This window comes from Acinonyx jubatus, chromosome D3 (assembly GCF_027475565.1).
Source record: "Acinonyx jubatus isolate Ajub_Pintada_27869175 chromosome D3, VMU_Ajub_asm_v1.0, whole genome shotgun sequence".
Classification (NCBI taxonomy): Eukaryota; Metazoa; Chordata; class Mammalia; order Carnivora; family Felidae; genus Acinonyx; species Acinonyx jubatus.
The window spans coordinates 29,186,069-29,207,375 of NC_069392.1; the positions used below are offsets into that span (position 1 = coordinate 29,186,069).

Below are 21,307 nucleotides of genomic sequence, written 5' to 3' on the forward strand. Positions count from 1 at the left end.
CACATCCTCACCAGCATCTATAGTCTCCTGATTTGTTCATTTTGGCCACTCTGACTGGTGTGAGGTGATATCTGAGTGTGGTTTTGATTTGTATTTCCCTGATGAGGAGCGACGTTGAGCATCTTTTCATGTGCCTGTTGGCCATCCGGATGTCTTCTTTAGAGAAGTGTCTATTCATGTTTTCTGCCCATTTCTTCACTAGGTTATTTGTTTTTCGGGTGTGGAGTTTGGTGAGCTCTTTATAGATTTTGGATACTAGCCCTTTGTCCGATATGTCATTTGCAAATATCTTTTCCCATTCCGTTGGTTGCCTTTTAGTTTTGTTGGTTGTTTCCTTTGCTGTGCAGAAGCTTTTTATCTTCATAAGGTCCCAGTAATTCATTTTTGCTCTTAATTCCCTTGCCTTTGGGGATGTGTCGAGTAAGAGATTGCTACGGCTGAGGTCAGAGAGGTCTTTTCCTGCTTTCTCCTCTAGGGTTTGGATGGTTTCCTGTCTCGCATTCAGGTCCTTTATCCATTTTGAGTTTATTTTTGTGAATGGTGTGAGAAAGTGGTCTAGTTTCAACCTTCTGCATGTTGCTGTCCAGTTCTCCCAGCACCATTTGTTAAAGACACTGTCTTTTTTCCATTGGATGTTCTTTCCTGCTTTGTCAAAGATTAGTTGGCCATACGTTTGTGGGTCTAGTTCTGGGGTTTCTATTCTATTCCATTGGTCTATGTGTCTGTTTTTGTGCCAATACCATGCTGTCTTGATGATTACAGCTTGTAGTAGAGGCTAAAGTCTGGGATTGTGATGCCCCCTGCTTTGGTCTTCTTCTTCAAAATTACTTTGGCTCTTCGGGGCCTTTTGTATTTCCATATGAATTTTAGAATTGCTTGTTCTAGCTTTGAGAAGAATGCTGGTGCAATTTTGATTGGGATTGCATTGAATGTGTAGATAGCTTTGGGTAGTATTGACATTTTGACAATATTTATTCTTCCAATCCATGAGCAGGGAATGTCTTTCCATTTCTTTATATCTTCTTCAATTACCTTCATAAGCTCTCTATAGTTTTCAGCATACAGATCTTTTACATCTTTGGTTAGATTTATTCCTAGGTATTTTATGCTTCTTGGTGCAATTGTGAATGGGATCAGTTTCTTTATTTGTCTTTCTGTTGCTTCATTGTTAGTGTATAAGAATGCAACTGATTTCTGTACATTGATTTTGTATCCTGCAACTTTGCTGAATTCATGTATCAGTTCTAGCAGACTTTTGGTGGAGTCTATCGGATTTTCCATGTATAATATCATGTCATCTGCAAAAAGCGAAAGCTTGACTTCATCTTTGCCAATTTTGATGCCTTTGATTTCCTTTTGTTGTCTGATTGCTGATGCTAGCACTTCCAACACTATGTTAAACAACAGCGGTGAGAGTGGGCATCCCTGTCGTGTTCCTGATCTCAGGGAAAAAGTCTCAGTTTTTCCCCATTGAGGATGATGTTAGCTGTGGGCTTTTCATAAATGGCTTTTATGATCTTTAAGTATGTTCTGGAGTCTATTCTATTCCATTCGTCTATGTGTCTGTTTTCGTGCCAATACCATGCTGTCTTGATGATTACAGCTTTGTAGTAGAGGCTAAAGTCTGGTATTGTGATGCCTCCCGCTTTGGTTTTCTTCTTCAATGTTACTTTGGCTATTCGGGGTCTTTTGTGGTTCCATACAAATTTTAGGATGGCTTGTTCTAGCTTGGAGAAGAATGCTGGTGCAATTTTGATTGGAATTGCATTGAATATGTAGATTGCTTTGGGTAGTATTGACATTTTAACAATTTTATTCTTCCAGTCCATGAGCATGGAATGTTTTTCCATTTCTTTGTATCGTCTTCAATTTCCTTCATAAGCTTTCTATAGTTTTCAGCATACAGATCTTTGACATCTTTGGTTACGTTTATTCCTACATATTTTATGATTCTTGGTGCAATTATGAATGAGATCAGTTTCTTTCTTTTTTTTTCTGTTGCTTCATTATTAGTGTATAAGAATGCAACTGATTTCTGTACATTAATTTTGTATCCTGCGACTTTGCTGAATTCATGTATCAGTTCTAGCAGACTTTTGGTGGAGTCTATTGGGTTTTCCATGTATAGTATCATGTCATCTGCAAGAAGTGAAAGCTTGACTTCATCTTTCCCAATTTTGATGTCTTTGATTTCCTTTTGTTGTCTGATTGCTGATGCTAGCACTTCCAACACTATGTTAAACAACAGCAGTGAGAGTGGACATCCCTGTGGTGTTCCTGATCTCAGGGGGAAAGCTCTCAGTTTTTCCCCATTGAGGATGATATTAGCTGTGGGCTTTTCATAAATGGCTTTTATGATGTTTAAGTACGTTCCTTCTGTCCTGACTTTCTCGAGGGTTTTTATTAAGAAAAGATGCTGAATTGTGTCAAATACTTTTTCTGCATCAATTGACAGGATCATATGGTTCGTATCTTTTCTTTTATTAATGTGATGTATCCCATTGATTGATTTGCGAATGTTGAACCAGCCCTGCATCCCAGGAATGAATACCACTTGATCATGGTGAATAATTATTTTTATATGCTGTTGAATTCGATTTGCTAGTATCTTGTTGAGAATTTTTGCATCCATATTCATCAGGGATATTGGCCTGTAGTTCTCTTTGCTGCGTCTCTGTCTGGTTTGGGAATCAAAGTGATGCTGGCTTCATAGAATGAGTCTGGAAGCTTTCCTTCCCTTTCTATATTTTGGGACAGCTTGAGAAGGATGGATATTTTCTCTGCTTTAAATGTCTGGTAGAATTCCCCAGGGAAGCCATCTGGTCCTGGACTCTTATTTGTTGGGAGATTTTTGATAACTGATTCAATTTCTTCGCTGGTTATGGGTCTGTTCAAGTTTTCTATTTCTTCCTGTTTGAGTTTTGGAAGTGTGTGGGTGCTTAGGAGTTTGTCCATTTCTTCCAGGTTGTCCCGTTTGTAGGCATATAATTTTTCATAGTATTCCCTGATGATTGCTTGTATTTCTGAGGGAATGGTTGTAATACTGCCATTTTCATACATGATTTTATCTATTTGGGTCATCTCCCTTTTCTTTTTGAGAAGCCTGGCTAGAGGTTTGTCAATTTTGTTCATTTTTTCAAAAAACCAAGTCTTGGTTTCATTGATCTGCTCTACAGTTTTTTTTAGATTCTATATTGTTTATTTCTGCTCTGATCTTTATTATTTCTCTTCTTCTGCTGGGTTTAGGCTGCCTTTGCTGTTCTGCTTCTATTTCCTTTAGGTGTGCTGTTAGATTTTGTATTTGGGATTTTTCTTGTTTCTTGAGATAGGCCTGGATTGCAATGTATTTTCCTCTCAGGACTGCCTTCGCTGCATCCCAAAGCGTTTGGATTGTTGTATTTTCATTTTCATTTGTTTCCGTATATTTTTAAATTTCTTCTCTAATTGCCTGGTTGATCCATTCATTCTTTACTAGGGTGTTCTTTAACCTCCATGCTTTTGGAGGTTTTCCAGACTTTTTCCTGTGGTGGATTTTAAGCTTCATAGCATTGTGGTCTGAAAGTGTGCATGGTATGATCTCAATTCTTGTATACTTATGAAGGGCTGTTTTGTGACCCAGTATGTGATCTATCTTGGGGAATGTTCCATGTGCACTCGAGAAGAAAGTATATTCTGTTGCTTTGGGATGCAGAGTTCTAAATATATCTGTCAAGTCCATCTGATCCAATGTATCATTCAGAGCCCTTGTTTCTTTATTGATCCTGTGTCTAGATGATCTATCCATTACTGTCAGTGGAGTATTAAAGTCCCCTGCAATTACCACATTCTTATCAATTAAGTTACTTATGTTTGTGGTTAATTGTTGTTTATATTTGGGGGCTCCCGTATTCGGCACATAGACACTTATAATTGTTAGCTCTTCCTGATGGATAGACCCTGTAATTATTATATAATGCCCTTCTTCATCTCTTGTTACAACCTTTAATTTGAAGTCTAGTTTGTCTGATATAAGTATGGCTACTCCAGCTTTCTTTTGACTTCCAGTAGCATGATAGATAGTTCTCCATCCCCTCACTTTCAATCTGAAGGTGTCCTCAGGTCTAAAATGAGTCTCTTGTAGACAGAAAATATATGGGTCTCATTTTTTATCCATTCTGATACCCTATGTCTTTTGGTTGGAGCATCTAGCCCATTTACATTCAGTGTTATTATTGAAAGAGATGGGTTTAGAGTCATTGTGATGTCTGTAGGTTTCATGCTTGTAGTGATGTGTCTGGTACTTTGTGGTCCTTGCAACATTTCACTCACAGAATCCCCCTTAGGATCTCTTGTAGAGCTGGTTTAGCGCTGATGAATTCCTTCAGTTTTTGTTTGTTTGGGAAGACCTTTATCTCTCCTTCTATTCTGAATGACAGACTTGCTGGGTAAAGGATTCTTGGCTGCATATTTTTTCTGTTCATCACATTGAAGATTTCCTGCCACTCCTTTCTGGCCTGCCAAGTTTCAGTAGATAGGTCTACTTATGTATTCAGTAGATAGGTCTATTCTTATGTGTCTACCTTTGTAAGTTAGAGCCTGTTTATCCCTAGCTGCTTTCAGAAATTTCTCTTTATCCTTGTATTTTGCCAGTTTCACTATGATATGTCGTGCAGAAGAGCGATTCAAGTTATGTCTGAAGGGAGTTCTCTGTGCTTCTTGGATTTCGATGCCTTTTTCCTTCTCCAGATCAGGGAAGTTCTCAGCTATGATTTGTTCGAGTACACCTTCAGCCCTTTCTCTCTTTTCTTCTTCTTCTGGAATTCCCGTGATACGGATATTGTTCCGTTTGATTGCATCCCTTAGTTCTCTAATTCTCCCCTCGTACTCCTGGATTTTTTTCTCTCTCTTTTTCGCAGCTTCCTCTTTTTCCATAGTTTTATCTTCTAATTCACTATTCTCTCCTCTGCCTCTTCAGTCCGTGCAATGGCCGCCTCCATTTTATTTTGCATCTCATTCATAGCATTTTTATTTCATCATTACTATTTCTTAGTCCTTTGATCTCTGTAGCAGTAGATTCTCTGCTGTCCTCTATGCTTTTTTCAAGCCCAGCAATTAATTTTATGACTATTATTCGAAATTCTTGTTCCATTATATTGCTTAAATCATTTTTGATCCATTTGTTAGCTGTCGCTACTTCCTGGAGTCTCTTTTGAGGAGAATTCTTCCGTTTCGTCATTTTGGGTAGTCCCTGAGATAGCTCCAAACTGCAAGGCACTTCCCCTGTGCTGTCCGGAGTAACTTGTGTTCGTGGGTGGGGCCCCAGTTAGACCTGATGTCTTCCCCCAGCCCACCACTGGGGCCACAGTCAGACTGTTGTGTACCTTAGTTTCCCCTCTCCCAGGGGCAGGACTCACTGTGGAGTAGTGTGGGCTACTTGTCTGGGCTACTTGCATACTGCCAGGCTTGTGGTGCTGCTTCGATGGGATCTGGCCAAGGGCATATTAGCTGGGGTGGATCCGCAAGGTGCACAGGGGTAGGAGGGGCAGGCTTAGGTCACTTTACCCCCGGTCTTCCCCTGCTGGAGGGGCCCTGCAACACCTGGAGGGAGGCAGGCCTGTCAGAAGGATGTATCCTCAGAAGCACAGCCTTGGGCATTTGCGCAGTGCAAGCAAGTTCGGTGACGGGAACTGGCTCCCTTTGGAATTTTGGCTGGGGGGATGGGAGAGGGAAATAGCACTTGCCAGTGCCTTTGTTTCCCTGCTGAGCTGAGCTCTGTCTTCCGGGGCTCAACAACTCTTCCTCCTGGCGTCCTCTTGCCCTCCCCACTCTACAAGAGCAGAGCTGTTCACCTTTAACATTCCAGATGTTCAGTCCTGCTGGCTGTCAGAACTCATGGAGTCCGGCCCCTCCACCTTTGCAAGCCAGACCCTGGGGGCTGTGCCTTGCCAGGCGAGCTGCCCCTCCCCCACCCCGGCTCCCCCCCCCACCAGTCTGTGTAGCACGCACCACCTCTCCTCCCTTCCTACCCTCTTCTTTGGGCCTCTTGTCTATGAAGAGACCATTCTGCTAGTCTTCTGGTTGTTTTCTGGGTTATTTAGGCAGATGTGGGTGGAATCTAAGTGATCAGCAGGATGAGGTGTGCCCAGCATCCTCCTACACCGCCATCTTCCCAGGTCTCTCATTTGGTGGAGTCTTTTGGGTTTTCACATAGAGTATCATGTTGTCTGCGAAGAGTGAAAGTTTGACTTCTTCCTTGACAATGTGTAAGCCTTTTATTTCTTTCTGTTGTCTCACTGCTGTCATTGAACAACAGTGGTGTAATCATTTTTTTTGTTGTTTGGTAATTAAGATGATCTTTCCCAGAAGACCAGTTCAGGGTACCTTTGCCATTGCCAAGCATCAAAGTCTTTGGTTATGTTTGATTAGAATCTCTTGGGAATAGAGCATGAGAGATTTTGGTTTGGGTTGTTGGCATTGACCTAATATTGAGGCCATCTCATGAGACACACTCTGTCACACACACTCGAACTGGACACAAAGTGCTTCCTTGTGAGTCAGGTGCTGGGGAGCTGGGACCCTCTCCCTTTGCACCTTCAGGTCACAGAGCAACACCTGCATGGGACACCCTCAGGTTTACCCCTGGGTGAAAGGGCACTTCTGGGGTGGGCATCACAGAGAATGTTCACTCTCAGCTTCCTGCAAGTTGTCCCGGGACCTTTGGCAGAATTGAGGTGGGAGGCAACCCCTGGATCACATTTCTCTCCTCCTCTCCTCACCCAAATCCCAGTCCCAGGACCAGAATGAATCCTGCACTTGCCTCCATGTGACAGAGGCCTGTGTGCAGGTGCCCTGAGACCCTCCCTGGTTGGGGGAATTCTAGAAGCCTGTGTGAAGGCTGCTGGGCTGGATGCACACACTGGCTCTTGCAGCCCCACTGAGATGTCTCCTGGGACTGACCAGGCCCAGGACAGGTGCTCCCTGAAGTGGGGCCAGGGTCTCTGCCCTTGCCAGTACCTGCTGCTCCAGCCACACAGTGATGGACTTGCTCCCAACACCACGGTCATGGTCCACCCTGTGACCTTCCTTCAGGCCTGCCTGGGGCTTCACCCCAGTCCTTTCAGTTTTGGGCTAAATGCAGGCAGGCACCGATGTTTATGTGGCCACACCTGCTTTAGAAATTCCATCATCCCATTTTCAGACTATAGGAAATTTAGACTGTAGGAAATTGGACAAGTTACTTTACCTCTACTCTCATGTTTATCCCCACAATGGGCTTGAAAACTTAGGAGCTGTTATGAAGAATAAGTGTGTCTCAAGTACCTAAGATCCCTCAGGCACAGGACAGTCACTTGATATGCTGAGTTAGTGGTCACTCTGGCAGGGCCCAGAGCAACCCCGGGCCCATGGCAGGTGCTCTTGTGTTGGCTGGATTGGTTAATTGATCAACTGATTGATTGATTAGGGAAGGTGACAGTAAACCCATGATTGTTTCTCCACTGTTCCCTTATTACAGGACAATCTGGCTGTAGGAGGTGACAAGGAGAAGGGAAATGAGAAATAAATGAGTAGGAGAAAGAAGAAGAAGGAAGACAGAAACAGGGAGGAAGTGGAAGGAGGTGGGAGGCAAGGAATGCCATGCATAAAAGTCATGGGGACAGTGACTGCTTCCTGGAGGAACAGGGTGATAGGCATTGCTCCCTGGTCCCAGGTATGGAGTCTGAGAGCTGAGAAGGGCCCAAAGATCCTAGAAAACTTCCCCATCACAGAGAAGAAGGGATCATGGCCCCAGGAGGGGCAGGGGGAGGGGGGAGGGGACTGCAGTGCTGAGGACAGAATTGAGGTCTGGGGTCAGCAACCTAATCCCAGGAGCACCAGCTCAAGTTCTCACCTCACCCTGACTGTCCCTTTTCCTTACCCAAGGACAACCCATCCCCATTCCTGTCCTTGTACACAAGGAAGACGTCTCTGGTGATTTGGAAGATTCTGATACATAGATCAACAATAGGTAGGTACTTTTTTTTTTCTATTTCATCTGTTTTACCCTCACTCTTTCTTCTTGTTCAGCTCCTTTTTGTAGCTTTGACTAATTTCCTTTTTCCCACATTTTGTGACTCTCATCCTGAAGGACTGGTCCCATCTAGGCACTTGATGTCCTTGGATCTTCAAATCTATATCCTCTGCCTTCAGCCGTGCTCAACAACTTCCCTAGCATTTCCCTGGTTTCTGACCCCCTCCTCCACATCCACACCAAAGGTTGAATACACCACTGGGCCATAGCCAGACCATATGTAAAAATAGGTTTCTGACCCACAACTAATTCAGGAACCGACCCATTATCTTGTTTTCTGCTGAGGAAGCAGGTCTACTATATATAAGTCAGACTTGTAGGAAATCTGGCTGCTGTATCTAGCAACTTGCTCGGGACTGTACACCACAACCTTGTAACAATTGGCTCCAAATGGCCATATTTATAACAGAGACATTCCTGAATTTTGGTCCCCATTTCCAACAGAGGGCCAACGAACCAGAGAAAAGACAAATATGTACCCCTAAGATTCACATAGGATACCTTGCTTCTTGACAGCTCACTATAGGCTCCCCATGCTAATAGCCTCCCATTAGCACATAGCTAAAGCCTTCACTTTGCCCCACTCAAATGAATTCCCAGTCTCCTCCATGATGTTGAATCTCTGCCAAAACACAAGTAATGGTGGCTGACTCCCTTGTTCTAGCAAGCTCTGACAAATATTCTTTGCTTGTGCTCATTTGGTTGGCCTTTGTTTATTGGGCAGTTCATCACAGAGGCCCCACTGAGACCCAGTCTGAGTTGCCTGTTGCTGCAAGACCCCAACCTTCAAGCAAGTGTGGTGCCCACAGAAGCCCCTTGTGCCTTGCTGCTTGCAGCTTGTCGAGTCCCTGATGCCATGGTGAGTGAACACTGCATCTGAAATTTGCTCTGTTGGAGTGAGTTTCTAGGCTATTGACACTCATTCTGGTGCCTGGGTCTTATTCTTGGTTCCCATTTGTTTGGTCTCCTTGGTGGAATCTGGCCCCTTGTTGTCCCCTCATGCTGTCTTTTGTGTTACTATTTTGTGCTGTGCTGTGCAAAAGTGCTGTGTGTTATAAGAAGAATCTGAGCATAGAGCCACAAACAGGCCCTTGTGAGTCTAGACCCTTTGAGCCATCCTCACAGAACCGTGACTTTGATGATCTCACCAGACTGGTATCAACCTGGATGTACTGTGCTGAAAGTCACCAATCAAGCCAGCTGAGGTTCTCTCACCACCTTGATTGTTGTGTCCTGAGAGTATTCCCTCTGGTTTCCCACAGGCTGGGGAGTACAGATTGTTGGGTCTGTGTTCAGGCAGTTGGCCAACTGTCACTTTGGGGGCCCAAGGCATGAGGTCCACAAATGTTCTATTTCTAACAAATGTCACCAGCTCTTTTGGGATCCTCTAAACCTAAACCCTCTCCCCTGCCAGAAAAAAAAATTACTGCTTTTCACATATACTTCATTACAATCTTTTAAAAAAATGATTATATAGTTTTGAAAGAGATGGTCAGTGGGGGAGGGGCAGGGAGGAACGGGGCAGAGAGAGAGAATCCCAAGTAAGCTCTGTGCTGTCATCACAGAGCCTGATGTGGTGCTCGAACTCACTTACTGTGAGATCATGATCTGATCCCAAATCCAGAGTTGGACGCTTAACCGACTGAGCCACCCAGGCACTCCTCATTATAATCTTAATTCTTGTTCCCCACGACTTCACCGATGATGATTTGGATCTCCATGGCCAACTCTGGGCTAGCTGATTTGAACAAAATCATTCATTTGAGAAGCATCTTAGAAAAAGGAAGGACCCTAATTGGCAATACCTTTTGGTTGCTATGTTGAGACCTCCAAAGGAAATTCTGAATCAAAAATGGTCTCACTGAAAGATTGTTTGGACAAAACTAATGAAGAATTTGACACACCTAAACAAGAATAAAGTAGAAAAACCTCTTTAATAAATCCTCCCCTCCTCATGCCCCAGTTGTGTCCCTGTATCTGCTTCTCCTCTTATGCATCTGGTCTCCTGCACCTGCTCCCTGTCCCTCCCCTTCTATAGATCCCTCACTTTGCCCTCCAAATTCACCTAAAACACCAAAGTGCCCCTGGCCTCTAAAGATCTGTCCCATCCCATGGCAAGGTGTGAAGGCAACAGCACACCGTGTAAATCTTAAAACTGAACTTCTGTAAGAGCTTATACTTCAAAATGTTTCTAACCCAAAGAGGACCAGCAAATATTCATAGAAGCATTTAGAATTCTTTTAGGTGCATATATGACCCAGGATTAACAGACATATATCAAGCAGTACACATATTGGTTGGGCTCTCAGATGATAAATCTTGAACGGAAAAAGCTGATTGGACAGACCTAGAAAGACACCTACAAGACCCTCTTTTCTACCATAAACTAAAGGGTCAAAAAAGGGGTGGTGATGGTTATGAAAAAGCCAAATACCAAATACCAATTCAGGTATTTTTAGGAAATATTTTTCATTCTCATTCATGAGTTTAAAAAGGTGCTGTTGTAACAGTAACCCTTTCATCTCATTCTGTCAATGGAGTTACACCTGAAATTGGAGACCTAACTTCATAACATAAATTAAAAGGGAAAAGAACCCCTTTAGCTGAGCGACAGTGACCTGGGAGAACATTTGGAAAGGGCTTTACAACAAAAACAAGACAAGGAGAAGTGGTGGCCATGCGGGTGACACAGTTAGGTGGCCCACTCCCTAAACCAGCTACCTATGGAGAAGGACATTTGTAGATATTGTCAACAGATTCAGCACTGGGAATTAGATGGTCCCTTGTGCTGAAAGGAAACCAAGACCCAAGAAACATCCCTCCAATCAGATAAGTGAGGGTGTTCCAAGGAAAAGAAGCTTTCACAATCTTGCTACATGCTTAAGCATGCAAGACTTAAATACAAATAGACAGGATCATCTTCATCAATACCTAGCAGATAAGGGTGCTACTATTTGGGTGTTAAATGCTGCCATTGCTGCTTATCCTCTTCCTTGGAGTAAACATGCTATGCGTGTGATTGGCCTCAAATAACCCAAATATTTTCCTTGTCTCCCTACCCTTAACCACAACCTGAGACCCCTTAGCTGAAAAAATTAACCTCTGCTTCTCTAGGATTCCACCCAGGCAGATTTAATAGGGAGAGACTGCACGTGGAATTGTAATATTGAAGGCACACCACAAGGACAATTTCTTGAGATCCTACACGTCTGTGTATAATCAAGTTGTATCTGCTCTGGATGTACCTTTGCCTCCTCCATGATATGTAAGGCATACCTTAGATAAGGATATTGTTGCTGTACCTGACACTCCATGTGCTAAAAATCTCATTGACATAGGCATAACAATTGGATCAGAACCTATAAAAGTTTAGGTAGAGCCTACCAAACCACTACTTGAACTTCCCCAATATCCCTTCAAGCCAGGAAAAAAAAAAAAAAAAAAAGGATCAAACTTGCAGTTTAAAGCCTTTTATCTGCAAGTCCTCCTACACCCTCTACTAGTGTTTGTAATATCCCTGTTATGCCAGTAAAGACACCAAATGAATGAGGATACTGATTTGTTCATGATCTCAGGGTCATCAACAAAATTATTATTTCTTGCTTCCCTGGAGTACCTAACCCAAATACCATCCTGTTGTCAATTCTTCAAAGCTACTTGCTTCAGCATCATGGATCTTTGCTCTGCCTTTTTCAATGTCTCTCTAGACCAGGAGAGTCAATACTTTTTGCTCTCTCCTGGAAAGAACAGTAGCATAGTGGAGGGCCATGGCCCAGGAACTTCGATGCCCCATGTACTTTTCCCATGTGCTCCACCAACACTTAAAAAAAACCTAAGTTTCCCTTGTAATTCAGTTCTCATACAATATGTAAATGATCTCCCACTTTGTCGAGAGAACAAAAAAAATCCTATAAAAGGGCTTCCATTTACTTGCTCTCAACCTTAGCAAGAGAGAAATAATTGAGTTTCCAAAGAAATTACATTTTTGCCAGACACAGTTCATTATTTCAGACATAACCTATTTAAAGAGGGGGAAACACTTCCATCCTTCCATTAAGATTAGCAAAAACTCTCAGAAACCTGTGAGCTCCCTTGGTGCAAATACACACAAGCAGTTATGGCTACCCAGTCACTTCCCTTGGGAACACACTGGATAACCCACTATACCTTAGTAGCTGGAAGACCCATGTATCTGCGAACTTCACCACCCAGATGAGACTGCCCTACTGCATACAGACAAGGCAAAAGATTGCAAAGAACTCTTGTACTAATACCCAAGTTTTTCACCAACAGCCTAAGGCTGCCTTCCTTCAACATCTTCCTAGAAGCTTCTTCATGATCTTCAACTGGAGATTTTTCTGTGGGAACAGACATCAGAGCAAAACTGCTCTTACACGTCATTGGAATGGGCCCCAATCAGGTACTGTTTAAATTAAATAAAGCAGTGAAACTCCTGGGATTCACCCTTGGCATCATATTTCACCATGTGTATGTGTATCTGTGTGTGTGTGTGTAATTAAATATGCATATATATTTGTATATTCAGAATTAGAAGGCTATTCAAACTGGGAGACCTCAAACAGGTTTCTTGGAGATCTTCTGTAAGCAGACAGCTGACCCAGGGTTTTCAGAACAGACAAATGGGGATGCCCAGATGACTCAGTTTTGTAAGCGTCTGAGTCTTGTTTTCAGCTCAGGTGATGATCTCACAGGTCTGTGGGTTTGAACCCTACATCAGGTTCTGTGCTGACAGTGCAGAGCCTCCTTGGAATTATCTTTGTTCCTTTCTCTCTGTCCCTCCCATGATTTCTCTCTCTTTCTCAAAATAAATAAATAAACGTAAAGTATTTTTTAAAATCAGGCAAATGGTGGTGGATAGTGAGCAGCTTCCACCCAAGATGTTGGGCAAAACCTCCCATCTAATTCTTTTTCTGTTTTGCATCTGCTTAGTTAAAACAATTCTGCTCATTTTCCATAAATTCTTTGTTGACATCCACCCATCATTACCCCTTTACTCCTTTTCTCTTTCTCTTTTTTAAAAGATTTCCTTTTTTCGGGGCGCCTGGGTGGCTCAGTCGGCTAAGCGTCCGACTTCGGCTCAGGTCATGATCTTGCGGTCCGTGAGTTCGAGCCCCACGTCGGGCTCTGTGCTGACAGCTCAGAGCCTGGAGCCTGTTTCAAATTCTGTGTCTCCCTCTCTCTCTGACCCTCCCCCGTTCATGCTCTGTCTCTCTCTGTGGGCCCCCAGCCCATTTAAAAAAAAAAATTAAAAAAAAAAAGAAGATTTTCTTTTTAAGTAATATCTCCACCCAACGTGGGGCTCGAACTTGCAACCCTGAGATCAAGAGTCATGTGTTCTACTGACTGAGTCAGTCAGGCGCCCCTCCTTTTTTCTTACTATAATCCTTATGCTAGTTATAAACATTGTTGGCCAGAAGAGACCCAAACAGTTGCCATCACCCTCAGTTTTCCTGAATGCTGGATATGCCATCCATCATCAGACCCCATGGTAAATACTTCTGGGAGATATGGGTTTCATCAAATGAAATGAATCACCAAGGGTTTAAATTCCAACTCATATATGAGCTCCAAAATGAGGCCACATTTCATTTCTCATATTTTTTAATATTTCAGTTTTTCAATATTTCAGTTGTCATTATTATATGTGCACTACTGGAGGAATTAGTTCTTATGAAAAATATTAGGACAATGCTCCCTTTGGTGGAAATTGCATAGATGTCTATAGGGGCACCTGGGTGGTTCAGTCAGTTAAGGGTCCAAGTCTTGATCTCAGCTCAGACCTTGATCTCAGGGTCGTGAGTTTAAGCCCCATGCTGGGTTCCATGATGGGGGTGAAGTCTACTTAAAAACAAACAAACAAAAACATACCTGTAAGAAACCTACCTCTAAAGGGCGTCTGAGTGCTTGAGTCAGTAAAGTGTCAACTTTGGCTCAGGTCATGATCTCATGGTTTGTGAGTTCAAACCCTGTGTCAGGATCATTGCTGACAGCGTGAAGCCTGCTTCAGATCCTCTGTCCCCCTGTATCTCTGCACTCCCCCACTCTCACGTGCTCTGTCTCTTTCCTCAAAAATAAATAAACATTTAAAAAAGAAACCTATCTTGAATTTTGGCAAAATTTAGATAATAAAATCTATGCCCTGTTTGGAATACACACCAGTCTCAACCAGTTGGCATGAGTAGTAATGGAGAGTCACGTTGCCCTAGATTTCTTGTTGGCTAGTCATGGTGGCATCTGTGCCATTGCTAACACTTTTTGTGCTTGGACCAATAAAGTCAGGTAGGCAAAATAGGGTATAAAGTGCTTGAGAAAAAGCTGTTTGGATTCAAGGCTGACCCTCGGGGCTTATGGGATTTGTTCTCTTGGCCTGGGTTAGGCCATTGGAGTTCCTGGTTTTGAAGCACCTAACATGGAGTATTAATTGTTCTAGTTTTTTTGTTTGTTTGTTTCATAGAGGTTATGATTTTGGCCCTAACATGGACTGTTATTTGTTCTTGCTTGTTTGTTTCTTTGTTTCGTAGCAGTCATGTTGCTGGTCCATTGCATTCTATCTGGAGTCTTAAATGCATTTATGTAAAATGATCTCGCATCAGGTGACTGCTGTGATGAGAACAAACTGGTCATGAAGGTCATCCTCCAAGACAGTTAACTATGAAGATGGCTGACAGTGTCCAGCAGCAAAGTATGGGATCTCAGGTTTTCTCTGAATGGGCCAACCTCTCAAAAGTGAGATCATAACCAAAATGGGGGACTGAGAATGGAAGATACAAAAGAACAGTGGCCTGGCCATATATAAAAATAGGACTCTGACATGAAGTCTGCAGCAACCAGCCCAGGAAATCAACCCACTTTCTTCAGTTTTGGCATATTACCTAGAAGTCAGACGTGTAGGTGTCAGACCGCTCTCTCGAGCAAACAGCCCCGGAAGCTAAATAATAACCTCTGTATTGAATTGACTGGCCCCAAATGGCCAAGACTTGATTTGCCACTGCGAGTATCCCTGAATTTTGTCCTCACTTGCAACTTAAGACCAGCAGATAAAACCACAGATGCACCCCTAACAATGATATAGGATGCCCTTCTAGAACACTCACCATAGCTTCCTTACGCCAATAGTCTCCTGCATCACTGAGGCCTTGTATTATTCTGTCTCTACAAAGTTTCTCTAACTTCTGTCCATCTCTGAGTCTGCCCAAAGGCAAGGGATAGTGGCTGACTCCCTTGCTCTAGCAAATTTTGACGAAATCACCTGTACTTATTATCATTTGTTTCGTCTTTATTTGTATCCACAGCAACACTGAGTAGTGTCAAAAAACACTGAATGGTTCAGGTAGGGAGCTGGGCTAAGTCAAGAGTGCTGGGCCCACCCTGCTGGGGACCCACTGAAGTCTGCTTCTAGCTCAAGTACTCCTTACACTGGTATTTTCCTGATTTGGGTGGTTCTGGAAATGCATAACTTTCCCATTCCCTTCAACTCCCTAGACTTCTCCAGCAAGCATCTGGTTCCAGAAGTTCTGTGGTCTTGGTGTTCAGCTTTGGAAACATTGAGACCAAGTTCTGAAACAACCATGTGGAACTGCTGAGTAAGAAAGTCGAGATGGTGTGGGCTAGAGATTTTAAAATTGAATCGAGGCCATCCTAGGTCAGAAAGATTGGAAATTATCAGTATAGATGCTACCTGAAAGAAAAAGAAAGTAGGAAAATATGTCTGGTGATCCTCAAGTAGTGTCCTGGGGAGGGGGTCTCCAAGATGTGGTTATGGGGAAGGCACTCCCAGAGGAAATAAGGCTCTGTCCCCTGCCACAAAAGGGTCTAGACTCATCAAAAGGATAATGAGTCTGTAGAAACTGGATCTGGGGGATGAAGGAAGGAGCAGGGAAAGTGGATACTCAGAGCCAGAACAGCTAGGCTTAGTCCATGCAGCTTAGACACTTCAATCAATAGCCAGTGAGACATGGAAGGCCACAGGCAATTTATGAAGCCACCAAAGCACTAGCCCAGGTGGCCACTCTCCCAATTACTTCACAATACCTGCTCATCCAGAGCTGGTCAGTTGAAGGGAAGCTAATTCTTAGTAGAGCCATCATGTGACCATTGGTTTGGAATGTCTTGGCTTCTGAGTCAGCTTGGGAGCCAAACAACCCTGCTCAGTGAAGGTGTTCAACTGGTCACCTGGAAGGCACCATGTGAGATGGCTGATTGTGTGAAGATGCCGGGGAAGGATGGCCCACATTGGGCTTCCCCTCATCCTTCAGAGGGGCTTCACTTGGGGGCAACTGCATCGTGTTTTGGGTCCAGGATTGAAACCTAGAGATGGGAAACAGAGTTAGGATCTGGGTTTTTCTCTTGGCTCAGGCACCTCCTCCAAGGCATCAACTGTCTCCTTCACAGAAAATGGGGCAGGAGGATTTGAGGAAGAGACTGAGGGGCCCCTGGTTAGGGGTGCAGGGCATGATTTCAGGTGTTCAGTGATCTCTCTCTCCAGGGAACCAGCTAAATTTCTGTCTTAAACACCCAACTAAACAGTTTAGTGACTTTTGGTGAGTCACTTTTTCTCTCTAAATTTGAATGCCCCCACTGTAAAATACAGATGATAGGCCCTGCTCTGCCGCCTCCCACCTCAACAGGGCTGACACAGAAACCACAGGAGATCACAGATATTCTCTTTGAGCTGTAAGCATCTCTCCATATAAAGGCTAACAGGAAGCTTACATCCTCCCCTGTTGTGGAGCCATCCACAACACCTCTCTGGATTCAACCACTACCAAGTGTCTACCTTATTTAGTGATTGAACATCTAGGGTAGTTATGAAACACCAGCCACTTATTTTTCTGAAGACTTTACTTGTGTTTAATCATTTTGAGCTCACAACTTAATACTAAAAATTAGGCCCTATTAACATTTCAATATCTCAGAAGAGAGAAACAAGTCACAGAGGGGTCTATACAACTTTCTCAGGTACATGGAGCTTCTAAGCAGAGTTTTGACCCAGGCCTTCAGTCATGGACTATGTACTTGCTGTGCTTCTATAATGCCTCAGGGAAATAAAACTATTTGCTCACAAAACCTGTCTGTTGGGTGTTCGAAGTGTACACCCAGTTGCAAGATCTCTAGAAGTCCAACTTGGCTTCACAAGGCTCTGCTGGTCAGCTGGCGAATAATGGAATCAAAAGATTGATTGTGAATACATTATCACTAATTTCCCTATGGACTTCTACAGCAAGGTGTCAGCAGTTCTCTCTATTGCAATGCATTTCCCAGGATCTTGTTTCAAGGATGAAGAAGAAGAAATGTTCCCCTGAGGTCAAGAGTATCAACTGGCACCAGGCAGTGCTTCAGAAAACTCCACATCTGGCAAACAACAGGGGTACTCTATAAATGACCCCATTGAGGTATTGTGGAAATTCACTCATTAAGTTCATTCAAGAAGAAGGATTCTACTTTAGTCAGTGGCCCATATTTAATAGAAAACCATAAAAATTTAAACCATATTCTTCTGTATGCAAAGGGGGATGATCAAGGCAATCAGTTGTGCTGTAACTGTATAGAAGTCAAGATACATTTCTAACTCAAGATTGGGCACACGTTTTACACTAAACAACATCTCTAGCTGTTGTATAGACCTTTAGCTGATTTGTGAACATTGGCTCTAACAGATCTCTTCCTAAAACAGTGTTTACAGATTTTTTAAGAACCTTAATAGGCATTATTTAGAACAGGAGGTTTAGATGAATGTAAGAGTTGGACAGATAATGTAGAAAGTTCCCATATTCTACCCCTCCAGTTTCCCCAACTGATAACATCTAACACGAGTGTAGTACCTTTGGTATAACTAGCAAAATCATAATGGCACATTTTCATTAAATTAAAGTCCGCAGCTTCCATTGAAATTCACTCTTTGTGCTTTGACATTCTATAAATTTTCACAAATGCATAATGTCGTGCATCACCGTGACAATATTCTACAGAAATCTGTACACCAGTGTCCCTAACTGCGCTATCCAGGGGAGCAGCCACTGATCAGATGTGCCTGCTTATGCTTAAGTTAATTAAAGTAAATGAAGTTAAACATTCAAGCAGTTGAATATCCCTGCTGCTTTGGAGACTGAGGAATGGGGTATGAAATCCGAGAGAAGGAGGAAATATATGTGAAGGTTTGTTTTGTTTTGTTTTTCATGTGTCAGCATCATAACAGTAGGAGATACTATGTGTATGGGCTTCAAGTGTGTTTTGCTCTTCAAGATTATCTTTCCCCCAAGACCAGCTCTTTTCTGCTTCTCCACCGAGCATCAAAGCCTCAATTACATTTGGTTTGCACATTTTGCAAACTGAACAGGGAAGTTACTACATTGGGTTTGGTATGACCTGTGACAGAAGAAGTCTGGGGAGACACACTGTCACACACTTGAACTGGAGACCAAGTGCTACCATGTGAGCTGGAGGCTGGGGATGTGGGGACCCTCTCTCTCTGCACCTTCAGGTCTCAGACCAGCACCTGCATGGGACACCCTCAGCCTTGACCTTGGGTGAAAGGATGCTCCCAGAGTGGGCATCACAGAAAATGTACCCTCTCAGCTTCCTGCAGAAGTGAGGTGGGAGGTGCACCCAGGAGCACATTTCTCTCAGGATCAGAATAAATCCTGCACATGTGAGTCCATGTGAGAGAGGCCTGTGTGCAGCTGCCCTGAGACCCTCCCTGGTTGGTGGGAATTCTAGAAGCCTGTGTGAAGGCTGCTGGGCTGGCCACACACACTGGCTCTCACGGCCCCACTGAGCTCTCCCCTGGGACTGACCAGGCCCAGAGACTCCGAGCAGCAGACAGGAGTCCCTGCCCCTGTCACAACCTGCTGCTCCAGCCACACGGTCCTGGCCTATCCTGTGACCTCCATTCAGGCCTGCCCGGGGTCTCCCCCCAGTCTTTCCAGGGCTCAGGCAAAGGCTGGCAGGTACAGTGTTCATGTGGCTTCACCTACTATAGAACCCCTATAGTAGGTGTGGATTAGGGGAATTTGGACCAAGTACTTTTAATTTCATGTTTATCCTCTTAGGGGCTAGGAAAGGTACAGGGTTGTTCTGAGGATTAAGTATCTCCAAGTACCTAAGGTCACCCCAGGCACAGAACACACACTCTGTGTGTGGCAGTGGTTGCCATTCCCTCTGACAGGGCCCAGCACAACCCCAGGCCTGTGGCAGGTATCCCAGGGGGGTTGGCTGCATTGGTTACTTGATCAACTGATTGGTTAGGGAGGCTGGCTGTATATCCGTGATCATTCCCCCCCTCCACCCATATGACACAACAGTCTGGTCGGTGGAGGTGACAGGAGAAGGGAAAGGACACTAATCACGGGAGATAGAAGGGAAGCAGCAGGTTGTGAGTACTGAGGAAGGCAACGTCACACACAGAAATGCATGGAGACAGCGGCTGCCTTCTAAGAAGGACAAGATGACACCAGCGTTCATTCCAGGCCACAATTACGGAATGTGAGGGCTGGAAAAGTACATTGGAGATCAGAGACCCAGTCCCTCATCATGGCCCCAGGGAGGAGTGTAGAGCTGGGTCAGAATGGGGCCCGAGATCAGCCCTTATCCTGCCAGGAGCAGTGAGTATGAGTTCTCACTGTCCCCTGTCCTTTCCCAAGGCCACCCCTTCCGGGCCACAGCTGCCATGGTCCATGCCAAAGATTAATTGCAGATTATGAAGACTCAGAAAAAGGGAGCAAAATCCTGCACCTAATTTCTTTCCTCTGTCATGTCCTTCACTTTCTTGCATTCCCATCCTTAAGCTCCTTCTTCTGTGGCTCTTCACCACTCCCTCTTTGAATGATTCTCATCCTGAAGAACCTGGTCCTGTCCAGGCACAGGACATCCTCACATCTCCAGTGTCTATAAGATCTCCCGCCACCCCCTCACCCGCTTTCTGAGCAGTGCCTTGGGTCCACACCTGAGTCTGCACTCCTGGATCCTGCTCAGCCACCCTGAGTGGTGGACTGGGAGCAGGGTGGGGGCGGAGGATGGATGGGCCCATCTGCCTGAGAGGCTCCCCCAGAAGACTGGGGGTTCCAGGAACCGCGCAATTGGTGCTCTCCTGCCCCGGGGAAGGGCATGGTGCTCTGGATGGGCTCGATCCTTCTCTTCTCACCAGCTGGCAGGGGTCAGAAAGTCTCTTCCCCCAGGCTCAAGAGGGGGGTGGGTGAAGAAGGTGAGAGGCAATAAAGTGGAAGAATAAGAGGAAATGTGGAATGTGGAGAGGGCGGGAGCAAAAGCAGAAGGCAAATAAGGGCCCACATCTCCGTGGCTTCCCTTTCTCTTGGCCCTTCGGGAAAGGCAACCAAAGGGAAGGGAGCCCCGTAGCGGCCATATTGCACGTGATCGTGCAAGGGAGAGACAGGAGGGTGGTAACAACCAGCGCAGGAAAGGGGAGGGATGCCCTGAGCACATCTCTCCTGGAAATGGATACCTGCTCCATATTTCCAGGGGTGCATGGCCCTGACTCTGCCCAAGTCAGGCCTCCTGGGAAAAGTGAAGGCCGAGGCCCTGCGCTCCCTGGCATGCAAGCAGGGCAGCTCCCCAGGTCCAGATCTGCAGACCCGTGACCACACAGCAGCCTGGGCATCAAGTAGGGGCCACCCCAGCCTCCAGCCCAGGCTGGGAGTAGCCCAAGCCCTTGGGGTCTGTCAGCTTCTGCGGAGCCCGGTGGGCAGCCTGGATCACCTCAAACTGGGGTTCTATAATTTTTTGTTCTAATATATATATATATGTAAAAATCAACACACACATGGAAATGAAGGGAAATTCAGTGCAGTGTCCATTAGGGAATTTGTAAGGAGTTGAATTGCAAATTGCTTATGTTTCTTTTATTTTCCAATTTTTTAAATTAATTCAAATATAACTGGTTTAATTCCATTTGTGTTATTTTTATTTTTATTTTTTTAAGGTTTCATTACATCTTAGACAGTAGTGTCTTCTGTAGCCTTTTCGCACTGAAACACATTAAGCCATAAAGATTATTATTTTTTAACTACCTCATCATAAGCTTCTTTAAGTGGAAAGGCACATGCCAGGCATTTGGATGTAATGGGGAGAAAAGATACTGAGGAAGAAAAGGGAAGCCCTCTAAGTGTCACTTCGATGGTGCAGGTGTCATGCTAGGCCCTATCACAGGTGGATGAGGGGACATCATCACCTCTCCCCCTCCAGCCCTGTGTCATCAGACCTCCTGCTCCTCACAGGCCAGGGGTG

At 44.4% G+C, this 21,307-nt stretch overlaps 1 long non-coding RNA gene across 2 annotated transcripts in view; it reads left to right on the plus strand.

Annotated features, from left to right (window-relative positions):
- LOC128312441 (uncharacterized) overlaps window positions 1-18,275 on the plus strand; it is a 34,038-nt gene extending 15,763 nt beyond the window's left edge. For both annotated transcript variants that reach the window (XR_008291774.1, XR_008291773.1), the window contains exons 2-5: window positions 7,900-7,984; window positions 8,772-8,906; window positions 12,341-12,467; window positions 14,590-18,275. This is a non-coding gene — a long non-coding RNA (uncharacterized LOC128312441). The remainder of the gene's footprint in view (window positions 1-7,899; window positions 7,985-8,771; window positions 8,907-12,340; window positions 12,468-14,589) is intronic.
- The last annotated feature ends 3,032 nt before the right edge of the window (window positions 18,276-21,307 follow it).